Source organism: Manis javanica, chromosome 5 (assembly GCF_040802235.1).
Source record: "Manis javanica isolate MJ-LG chromosome 5, MJ_LKY, whole genome shotgun sequence".
NCBI lineage: Eukaryota > Metazoa > Chordata > Mammalia > Pholidota > Manidae > Manis > Manis javanica.
The window spans coordinates 48,963,930-48,975,651 of record NC_133160.1 but is presented as its reverse complement, the minus strand read 5'-3'; positions in this window follow the sequence as shown (position 1 = coordinate 48,975,651).

Below are 11,722 nucleotides of genomic sequence, written 5' to 3'. Positions count from 1 at the left end.
TATTTTGAGAGAAATCTTCTGCATCCGTGGATGTTTTGCTGCCCTTGTCTAGCTTGGATTAATACTTAGTCCATAGGCACACACCTGATCATCCACATTTGCCCTCTTACAGCACTAAACTATGTTTTCTACCTTTATCTTGCATCTACCTACCACTTCAGCATTTTATTAAAAATTAAAATAATAATAATAATAAAGGGAGAAATGTGGGATCCACATATAAATCAAGTATAAAAATCAAACGAATATTCATATTTGACCTGATTGTTTATAGTTCGTAATGCGTGATCAAAACTGAAAGTTTCTGTGATGAATGCCCTTGTACTGTTCACCATGTAAGAATTTATTCACTATGTAAGAATTCGTTCACCATGTAAGAACTTGTTCGTTATGCTTCAGAAGATTGGAGACTGACGAGAATTAGGCTTGAGATGGATTAATGATTGTACATTGAGCATTGAGTCCCCTATACAGAATTTTATTGTTGTTAACAACCATTTGATCAATAAATATAAGAGATGCCCTCTCAAAAAAAAAAAGTCTTAGTTCATTACTGTTTTTTAATACTGTACTATTGCGTTGGTTTAGCTCGTTATTTTTCCCTGCCACAATTATTTATATGCAAAGTTCAATAAAAGAAAATTGCCACTAAAAAAAAAATGGATCAAAGACCTAAATGTAAGTCATGAAGCCATGAAACTCTTAGAAGACAACATAGGCAAAAATCTCCTGAATATAAACATGAGCAATTTTTTCCTGAACGCATCCCCTTGAGCAAGGGAAACAGAAGCAAAAATGAATACATGGGACTACATCAAACTAAAAAGTTTCTGTACAGCAAAGGACACCATCAGCAGAACAAAAAGGCATCCTACAGTATGGGGGAATATATTTGTAAATGACATATCTGACATGGGGTTAACATCCAAAATATATAAAGAACTCACACACCTTAACACCCAAAAAGCAAATAACCTGATTAAAAAATGGACAGAGGATATGAACAGACACTTCTCCAAAGAAGAAATTCAGATGGCCAACAGGCACATCTGATGCTATGCTCCACTTCCCTAATTATCAGGGAAATTCAAATTAAAACCGCAATGAGATATCACCTCACACCAGTTAGGAGAGCCAGCATCAAAAAGACTGAGAAAAACAAATGCTGGCAAGGATGTGGAGAATAGGGAACCCTCCTACGCTGCTCGTGAGAATGTACACTAGTTCAACCATTGTGCAAAGCAATATAGAAGTTCCTCAAAAAACTAAAAATAGAAATAGCATTTGACCTGGGAATTCCACTCCCAGGAATTTACCCAAAGAATACAAGTTCTCATGGCCTCTTACTACACTGATGGACAGTGACTGCAATGGAGTATGCAGGAGGGGCTGTGGGGGAGACTCAATAATAAGGGTGAATGTAAAAACCACACTTTTTCTTGTGAAATCTTCATAAGAATGTATATCAATGATACCTTAATAAAAATTAAAAAAATAAAAACTAAAATGAATACAAGTTCTCAGATTCAAAAAGACATATGCACCCCTATGTTTATTGCAGCACTATTTACAATAGCCAAGATATGGAAGCAACCTAAGTGTCCATCAGTAGATAAATGGATAAAGAAGATGTGGTACATATACACAATGAAATACTCTTCAGCCATAAGAAACAAATCCTACCATTTGCAACAACATGAATGGAGCTAGAGGGTATTATGCTCAGTGAAATAAGCCAGGTGGAGAAAGAAAAATACCAAATGATTTCCCTCATTTGTGAAGTATAATAACAACAAAGCAAAACTGAAGGAACAAAACAGCAGCAGACTCACAGACTCCAAGAAGAGACTAGTGGCTACCAAAGGGGATGGGTGGGAAAAGGTGGGTGGGATAGGGGGCGAAGGGGATTGATGGGTATTAGGGTTGGCAGATGTGGTGTGGGTGGTGGTTCACAGAGAAGACAGTGTAGCACAGAGAAGGCAAATAGTGACTCTGTGAAATGTTACTACACTGATGGACAGTGACTGCAACAGGGTATGGGGTTACTTGATAATATGGTGAATGTAGTAACCACATTTTCATGTGAAACCTTCATAATAGTGTATATCAAATAATACCTTAATAAAAAAAGAAAGTCTTCCCTACTCCCTTGCCCCTTTTTTGTCTGACTACTCGCTTCACACTTTTTGGTCTTTTTATATGTAGCTTAGTCAGTCTATTTCTGTATGCAGGTAGCCAACAAGATAGACACTGTAAAATATATTTCTTGACTTGCTATTTTCTATCTTCATGTTTGGACATAGAGAGTAAAAATCTGGAAGCATAGGTTTTCCATCTGCTGAGAAAAATCATCCATGCTTTACTGATTGGCTTATGTTATGACATTTATCACAGGTTCTTCTGAATAGAGCCAAATTCCATCTGCCCAAACCAAACATCTTTTAGCCTGGAAAGAAGGAATGCTCTCACCTGTATCCTCATCACTCTCTGGACTGGATCAGCAGCTCTTGCACCCGCCACCAAGCCCTGCCCTTCTCAGCTCTGGGCAGAGTGTCACTTCTGTGCAAAGCAGGAAGTAAAGCCTGGATAAGGAAATAAAGGCAATGGCGATCTCTCAGGGGTCTTTTTTTTAATAGTCCCTGTTTTCCTTCCAGCCACTTGGGGACCACCAGGAGTACAGTGACTGCTTCAGCGTCCTTATTCATGTATAGAAGTAAAATTATACTAAATAATACTCAAGTGAATTCTCACCATATATTGAATTTGCTAAGAAGGACAAAGTATGTACATGAACTCAATACATTTCCATGATTTACCCACAAATATATAAATTAGAATTTCAGAATTATTACATACAAGGATTAACTTTAGAGTTATCCTTTACAAAAGGAATCTACCAAACTTAGTCATAAGCAATAAGTCAGTGTCATCCCAGAAATCTTCAGAAGTGGCATATGAGCAAAGATAATGAGGACTTTTTCATGGAAATATGCCAAAAACAATTTATAGAATAAGAAAACACCAGGCTATCATATGTCTAAATATAAACAATAAGAACAATACTATAAATCACATAGACAAGAAAGAACTTGAATGAGAATGGTACTTGATTTTATCCACCCCAGAAGAACAACAATTTGCCAGATCTTGGGGAGAAACTGTGCCTAACTTCTGTTACTAATGAAGAGGAGGAAGGTTAACTTTCACACAGGAAGAAACTATCCATATATGTATGTGACATCGAGTAGCAAAGAAAGATAGAGAGTATGTTCCCTATATGAAGGATTCCACTAAGATAAGGCTCACAGACCAGGCCTTGGAATCTATGCTTCTTCCTAATATGGAGAATCAGCTTTTCATTTGGATCTGCAATCAGGACACTCATTATTCCCCCAAGAATAATGCTTTAGTCACAGTGAGGCTGTTAACACACAGGAACAAAGGAAACAGCATCCAGTCTCAGGTTTTATGATCAAATCAAAACAGTGAGATGAACAGGACAGGGATTTTTGTCTGTTTTGTTCCCTGAAATGTCCCAAGTACTTATTAATGATTCTTGACACACAGTAGATGATCAATAAAAATTTACTGAGTGAATGATTACATGCAAGAATGAATAGGCAATGATTCAACAATATTCACACTGATTACCAGACATTATGCAAAAGATTTGCAAGTATAATAGCCTCCTTTATTTGCTATTCACTATCCAAATATACCTAGAATGAATTTATAGCAAAAACATAAGCATAATTAATTTTTAAAAATCTGACATATAACTACTGTGGACCTACTGTTGTGTGAACCATTGTAACATGTAAGAGTGGGAGCTCTTTATATGAAAAGCAAAAAACAATACAGGTATGAGACAATCTAGGAGTGGACACACAAAAGAGGATGAGCAGAGTTTGGATGGCATGGGAGGAAAAAATGACTATTGTATTTTTTTTGTTATCATTAATCTACAATTACATAAAGAACATTATGATTACTAGGCTCCACACTTCACCAAGTCCCCCCACATACCCCTTCACAGTCACTGTCCATCAGTGTAGTAAGATGCTGTAAAATCACTATTTGTCTTCTCTGTGTTGCACAGCATTTCCCGTGCCCCGCCACACTCTACATGCTAATCGTAATGCCCTCTTTCTTTACCCCACCCTTGCCCCTCCCTTCCCACCCATCCTCCCCAGTCCCTTTCCCTTTGGTAACTATTAGTCCATTCTTGGGTTCTGTGAGTCTGCTGCTGTTTTGTTCATTCAGTTTTCCTTTGTTGTTATACTCCACATATGAGTGAAATCATTTGGTACATGTCTTTCTCCACCTGGCTTATTTCACTGAGAATAATACCCTTTAGCTCCATCCATGTTGTCACAAATGGTAAGATCTGTTTTATTCTTATGACTGACTAATATTCCATTGTGTATATGTACCACATCTTCTTTATCCATTCATCTACTGATGGACATTTAGGTTGCTTCCATATCTTGGCTATTGGGTGCAGCGATAAACATAGGGGTGCATCTGTCTTTTTCAAACTGGAGTGCTGCATTCTTATGGTAAATTCATAGAAGTGGAATTCCTGGGTCAAATGGTAAGTCTATTTTGAGGAACCTCCATACTGCTTTCCACAGTGGTTGAACTAATTTACATTCCCACCAGCAGTGTAGGAGGGTTCACCTTTCTCCACACCTCACCAAAATTTGTTGTTGTTTGTCTTTTGGATGGTAGCCATCCTTACTGGTGTGAGGTGATATCTCATTGTGGTTTTAATTTGCATTTCTCAGATAACTAACAATGTGGAACGTCTTTTCATGTGTCTGTTGGCCATCTGAATTTCTTCTCTGGAGAACTGTCTGTTCAGCTCCTCTACCCATTTTTTAATTGGATTATTTGCTTTTTGTTGAAGTGTGTGAACTCTTTATATATTTTGGATGTCAACCCTTTATCAGATCTGTCATTTATGAATATATTCTCCCATACTGTAGGATACCTTTTTGTTCTATTGATGGTGTCATTTGCTGTACAGAAGCTTTTTAGCTTGATATAGTCCCACTTGTTCATTTTTGCCTTTGTTTCCCTTGCCCGGGGAGATATGTTCATGAAGAGGTCACTCATGTTTATGTCTAAGAGATTTTTGCCTATGTTTTTTTCTAAGAGTTTTATGCTTTCATGACTTACATTCAGGTCTTTGATCCATTTCAAATTTACTTTTGTGCATGGGGTTAGACAGTGATCCAGTTTCATTCTCTTACATGTAGCTGTCCAGTTTTGCCAGCACCATCTGTTGAAGAGTGTCATGTCCTCATTGTATGTCCATGGCTCCTTTATCATATATTAATTGGCCATATATGCTTGGGTTAATGTTTGGAGTCTCTATTCTGTTCCACTGGTCTGTGGCTCTGTTCTTGTGCCAGTACCAAATTGTCTTGATTACTGTGGCTTTGTAGTAGAGCTTGAAGTTGGGGAGTGAGATCCCTCCCACTTTATTCTTCCTTCTCAGGATTGCTTTGGTTATTCGGGGTCTTTGGTGGTTCTATATGAATTTTTCAACTATTCCAGTTCATTGAAGAATGCTGTTGGTAATTTGACAAGGATTGCGTCAAATCTGTATATTGCTTTAGGCAGGATGGCCATTTTGAGGATATTAATTCTTCATAGTCAAGAGCATGGGGTGAGTTTCCATTTGTTAGTGACCTCTTTAATTTCTCTTAAGAGTGTCTTGTTGTTTTCAGGATATAGGTCTTTCACTTCCTCGTTTAGGTTTATTTCTAGGTATTTTATTCATTTTGATGCTATTGTGAATGGAATTGTTTTCTTGATTTCTCTTTCTATTAGTTCATTGTTAGTGTATAGGAAATCCACAGAGATCTGTGTGTTAATTTTGTATCCTGCAACTTTGCTGAATTCCAATATCAGTTCTAATAGTTTTGGAATGGAGTCTTAGGGTTTTTTATGTACAATATCATGTCACCTGCACATAGTGACAGTTTTTCTTCTTTACCAATCTGGATTCCTTGTATTTCTTTGTTTTGTCTAATTGCCATGGCTAGGACCTCCAGTACTATGTTGAATAACAGCGGGGAGAGTGGGCATTCTTGTCGTGTTTCCGATCTCAGAGGAAAACTTTCAGCCTCTCATTCAGTATGATGTTAGCTGTGGGTTTATCACATATGGCCTTTACTATGTTGAGGTACTTGCCCTTTATTCCCATTTTGCTGATAGTTTTTATCATGAATGGATGTTGAATTTTGTCAAATGCTTTTTGAGCATCTATGGAGATGATCATGTGGTTTTTGTCTTCCCTTTTTTTATGTGGTGGATGATGTTGATGGATTTTCAAACGTTGTACCATCCTTGTATCACTGGGATGAATCCCACTTGGTCGTGGTGTATGATCCTTTTGATATATTTTTTAATTCCGTTTGCTAGTATTTTATTGAGTATTTTTGCATCTACGTTCATCAGGGATATTGGTCTGTAGTTTTTGTTTTTGGTGGGGTCTTTGCCTGGTTTTGGCATTAGGGTGATGTTGGCTTCATAGAATGAGTTTGGGAGTGTTCCCTCCTCTTATATTTTTTGGAAAACTTTAATGAGAATGGGTATTATGTCTTCTCTGTATGTCTGATAAAATTTCGAGGTAAATCCATCTGGCCCGGGGGTTTTGTTCTTGGGTAGTTTTTTTATTACTGCTTCAATTTCGTTGCTGGTAATTGGTCTGTTTAGATTTTCTGTTTCTTTCTGGGTCAGTCTTGGAAGGTTGTATTTTTCTAGGAAGTTGTCCATTTCTCCTAGGTTTTCCAGCTTGTTAGCATATAGGTTTTCATAGTATTCTCTAATAATTCTTTTTATCTCTGTGGGGTCCGTCGTGATTTTTCCTTTCTCGTTTCTGGTTCTGTTGATGTGTGTTGATTCTCTTTTTCTCTTAATAAGTTTGGCTAGAGGCTTCTCTATTTTTATTTTCTCAAAGAACCAGCTCCTTGTTTCATTGATTTTTGATACTGTTTTATTCTTCTCAATTTTATTTATTTCTTCTCTGATCTTTATTATGTCCCTCCGTCTACTGACCTTAAGCCTCATTTGTTTTCTTTTTCCAATTTCGATAACTGTGACATTAGACTATTCATTTAGGATTGTTCTTCCTTCTTTAAATATGCCTGGATTGCTATATACTTTCCTCTTAAGACTGCTTTTGCTGCGTGCCACAGAAGTTGGGGCTTTGTATTGCTGTTGTCATTTGTTTCCATATATTGCTGGATCTCCATTTTAATTTGGTTGTTGACCCATTGATTATTTAGGAGCATGTTGTTAAGACTCCATGTGTTTGTGAGCCTTTTTGCTTTCTTTGTACAATTTATTTCTAGTTTTATACCTTTGTGGTCTGAAAAGTTGGTTGGTTGGATTTCAATCTTTGGAAATTTACAGAGGCTCTTTTTGTTGCCTAGTATGTGGTCTGTTCTGGAGAATATTCCATGTGCACTTGAGAAGAATGTGTATCCTGTTGCTTTTGGATGTAAAGTTCTGTAGATGTCTACTAGGTCCATCTGTTCTAGTGTGTTGTGTAGTGCCTCTGTGTCCTTCCTTATTTTCTGTCTGGTGGACCTGTCCTTTGGAGTGAGTGGTGTGTTGAAGTCTTCCAGAAGGAATGCATTGCATTCTATTTCCTCCTTTAATTCTTTTAGTATTTGTTTCACATATGTTGGTGCTCCTGTATTGGCTGCATATATATTTATAATGGTTATATCCTCTTGTTGGACTGAGCCCTTTATCATTATGTAATGTCCTTCTTTATCTTTTGTTACTTTCTTTATTTTGAAGTCTATTTTGTCTGATACTAGTATTGCAACACCTGATTTTTTCTCCCTTTTGTTTGCATGAAATATCTTTTTCCATCCCTTGACTTTTAGTCTGTGCATGTCTTTGGGTTTGAGGTGAGTCTCTTGTAAGCAGCATATAGATGGGTCTTGCTTCTTTATCCATTCTATTATCTGTGTCTTTTAATTGATGCATTCAGTATATTTACATTTAGGCTGATTATTGAAAGATATGTACTTATTGCCATTGCAGGCTTTAGATTCATGGTTACCAGAGGTTCAAGGTTAGCTTCTTTACTGCCTTACTGTCTAACTTATCTTGCTTATTGAGCTATTATAAACACAGTCTGATGATTATTTCTCTCCCTTCTCATTCTTCCTCCTCCATTCTTCATATGTTGGGCATTTTGCTCCATTCTCTTTTTAGGAGTGCTCCCATCTAGAGCAGTCCCTCTAAAATACCCTGTAGAGGTGGTTTGTGGGAGGCAAATTCCCTCAAGTTTTGCTTGTCTGGGAATTGTTTAACCTCTCCTTCATATTTAAATGATAATCGTGCTGGATACAGTATTTTTGGTTCAAGGCCCTTCTGTTTCATTGCATTAAATATACCATGCCATTCTCTTCTGGCCTGTAAGGTTTCTGTTGAGAAGTCTGATGATATCCTGGTGGGTTTTCCTTTGTAGGTGACCTTTTTTCTCTCTCTGGCTGCCTTTAATACTCTGTCCTTGTCCTTGATCTTTGCCATTTTAATTATTATGTGTCTTGGTGTTGTCCTCTTTGGGTCCCTTCTGTTGGGATTTCTGTGTGCTTCTGTAGTCTGAGCAACTATTTACTCCCCCAGTTTGGGGAAGTTCTCAGCAATTATTTCTTCAAAGACACTTTCTATCTCTTTTTCTCTCGTTTCTACTTCTGGTACCCCTATAATGCAGATATTGTTCCTTTTGGATTGGTCACACAGTTCTCTTAATATTGTTTCATTCCTGGAGATCCTTTTATCTCTCTGTGCATCAGCTTCTATGCATTCCTGTTCTCTGGTTTCTATTCCATCAATGGCCTCTTGCATCTTATCCATTCCATTTATCAATCATTCCAGAGATTGTTTCACTTCTGTAATCTTCCTCCGGACGTCATCCCTTAGCTCTTGTATATTTATTTCTCTGCAGCTCCGTCAGCATGTTTATGAATTTTATTTTGAATTCTTTTTCAGGGAGACTGGTTAGGTCTATCTCCTTCTCAGGGGTTGTGATTTTGCTCTGTATCAAATTTTTATGCCTTCTAATGGTGATAGAGATAGTTTGAGGAGCTGGTGCAAGTGATGGCTGGGAGAACATCCCTTCTTGTTGGTTTGGGCCTTTCTCTCCTTGGAGAACAGCGACCTCTAGTGGCTTGTTCTGGGCAACTGCATGCAGATGGGGCTTCTGATTCTTGCCGGGCCGCTATGGAGATTAGCTCCATGTTTGCTGTGGGTGTGGCCTGCCTCGGTCTGCTGCTCCGATATGGCGGAGCCGCATAGGAGGGGAAACGGCCAGGAGGCTGTTTATCTCCATGAGGGGCCTCCAAGCTGCCCTGCTTCCCAGGGTTTTAGAGCACCCAGAGTACCCCCGGATTCCCAGCTCCTGGGCTAAGTGTCCCTGGATGCTTCCATCCAGCTGTGGATTCCCTGTCCCTTTAAGACTTTCAAAAATCACTCACTTTTCTTTGTCCCAGGGGTAATGGATGTGAGGACCTGCTCACAGATCTTACTGTCCTGTTTCCCTAGTTTCCAGCACCCCACGCACACACTGTGTCTGCGCTCTGTTGCGGATGACTAGGGCTGGGTGTTAAGCAGTCCTGGACTCCCTCTCCCTCCCTGCTCCAACTCCTCTCCTCCTGCTGGGAGCTGGTGTGAGGGTCGTTTGGGTCTCGCCAGGCCACAGTTTGTATCTTACCCCTTCACGAGGTGCTGGGTTCTCCCAGGTGTGGATGTAGTCTGGTTGTCTTCTGTCTTCTGGTCTCTCTTTTAGGAAGAGTTGTATTTGTTGTATTTTCAAAAATATATGTGGTTTTGGGAGATTTCCACTGCTCTACTCACGCCGCCATCTTGGCTCCACCTCCAAAATGACTCTTGTTTTAATCATCTCAGCCTTGATGAGTCATATCAAATGTCATATCAAAAATCTACCCTTTGGCCCTTAATATCATTTGTACTTGGTTATATAGATTGTATCAGTCAGAGTTTGGTCAAGAAAACAGAAACCATTCTAGGTATTTCAAGCAGGAAAGGATTCAACACAGAGAACCAGAGCTCTACACAAAAACTACTGTAAGGTTGAGGAGAATAAAGGTCATGGAAGCTCCTCACAGTATTTAGGAATCAGGAAGTTTAAAGATCAGAAGAAACCTCTGCCACTGATCACAGCTTTGTGCAGCACCAAAGTCAGTAATTTCAGAGGAATATATAAATACTTCCGCCAAAGCCTCATGTCTGCCCTTTGCCAAAGCTTACATGCTTTCCCACAACTGCATAGTCAAAGATGGCTTCTACTTCTTTTTCTTCCTGTTCTGTTCTAAATCTCAAGGATTCCCTTTCCCATAACCTAAAGTTGAAATCTGATAAAAAAAAAAAAGCAGCTTGTAAAATGTATTTTCCAGGCTTCCAAACCCTGGAATACAAGGGGAGATAGACGGGAGTTAGAATGTTTCTAAGATCCAAAATAAAATCCAGTGCAAATATTTAAGTTAACTCTGTAGTCAAATGCAAAGATTTTCATTCACCGTGTGGACTCAGTCTTTCTCCTTTTGTAGTTTTACTGTAGGCATCTTTATAAAATAGCAAGTTCAAGCATCCTGGTAGGTACCATCACAAAGATACATGGGCTGGATAGACCCTACTGACTATTACTGTTGCCCCAGTGAAACAGGGACTGTGGGTGTAGTCAGAGTAGGGTGAGGGCCTCCAGAAAAAACAAGGCAGGATATTTGCAGTCAGAGCAATGTGACTACATGCAAGGAAACCCCCTACTAAAATTCTGTGTTAAACATTCAGCTCTAGAATCATTCTGATGATGGGGTTCTTGTTTGCAGAGTTGAAGAATGAACTTAGCAAACAGTCAATGTAGGAGAGCCAGGGAGACTTTTATTGACAGATACACTGAGAGGACAGACAGAGCTCCTGGCATGATCCAGGAAGGGACAAGAGAGCCTATAGGTGGTGCATTGTCTAGGGAACTTCTGGGTGGTTGAGAGACAAAGAGCTAGGGATGCAGATTCACCAAATGGTCTCTAAATGTTTATCTTAGAAGAGACACTAATTTTATTAACAGTTTTCTATACTATTTTGCAGAGTTAACATAAGAACTTTACTGCTTTGATTCTTTCCCAGAATAGCACTTTCTTGGTTTGGGAGCACATCAATCAAGGCTGCCTGTTCTACTCTCAAGATGGGCTGAGTTATTGTCTGTTTGTTAAATAATAAGTTAAGAATCTTCTTAACTTCTTGGGTGTAAAAATGCAATCTTATCTTTAAGATGTAATCCTTCCTGCACTTCATTATGTTGTTTATGGCTGGGCCTGCCTACTGTATTAATTGCCCAGGTTATATATTATTTGATTAAGGGCTGGAGGAGGAAAAGCAGTATCTGGGTAAAGTTAAAGATAAACTGGGCCTTTTAGCAGGCTAAAGTAAATTTTACAATAGAATCATTTAATTGACACAATGGAGACATGGGCTATGTTGAGGTACTTTCTTTACTGGGAGATGTTCAAACATTCCAGGTCAGGTTATTCCTAGATTTTCAGTTTTAACAAATCTTCACTGAAGAATGCTTATATTCCTAATTTGATATTTTACTTTAGAGAATTAATGTGACTCTGACTTTTCTTAATTGTTTAATACAGAGTTTTGGTAGGGGTCTTTTTCTAGAGGCCCT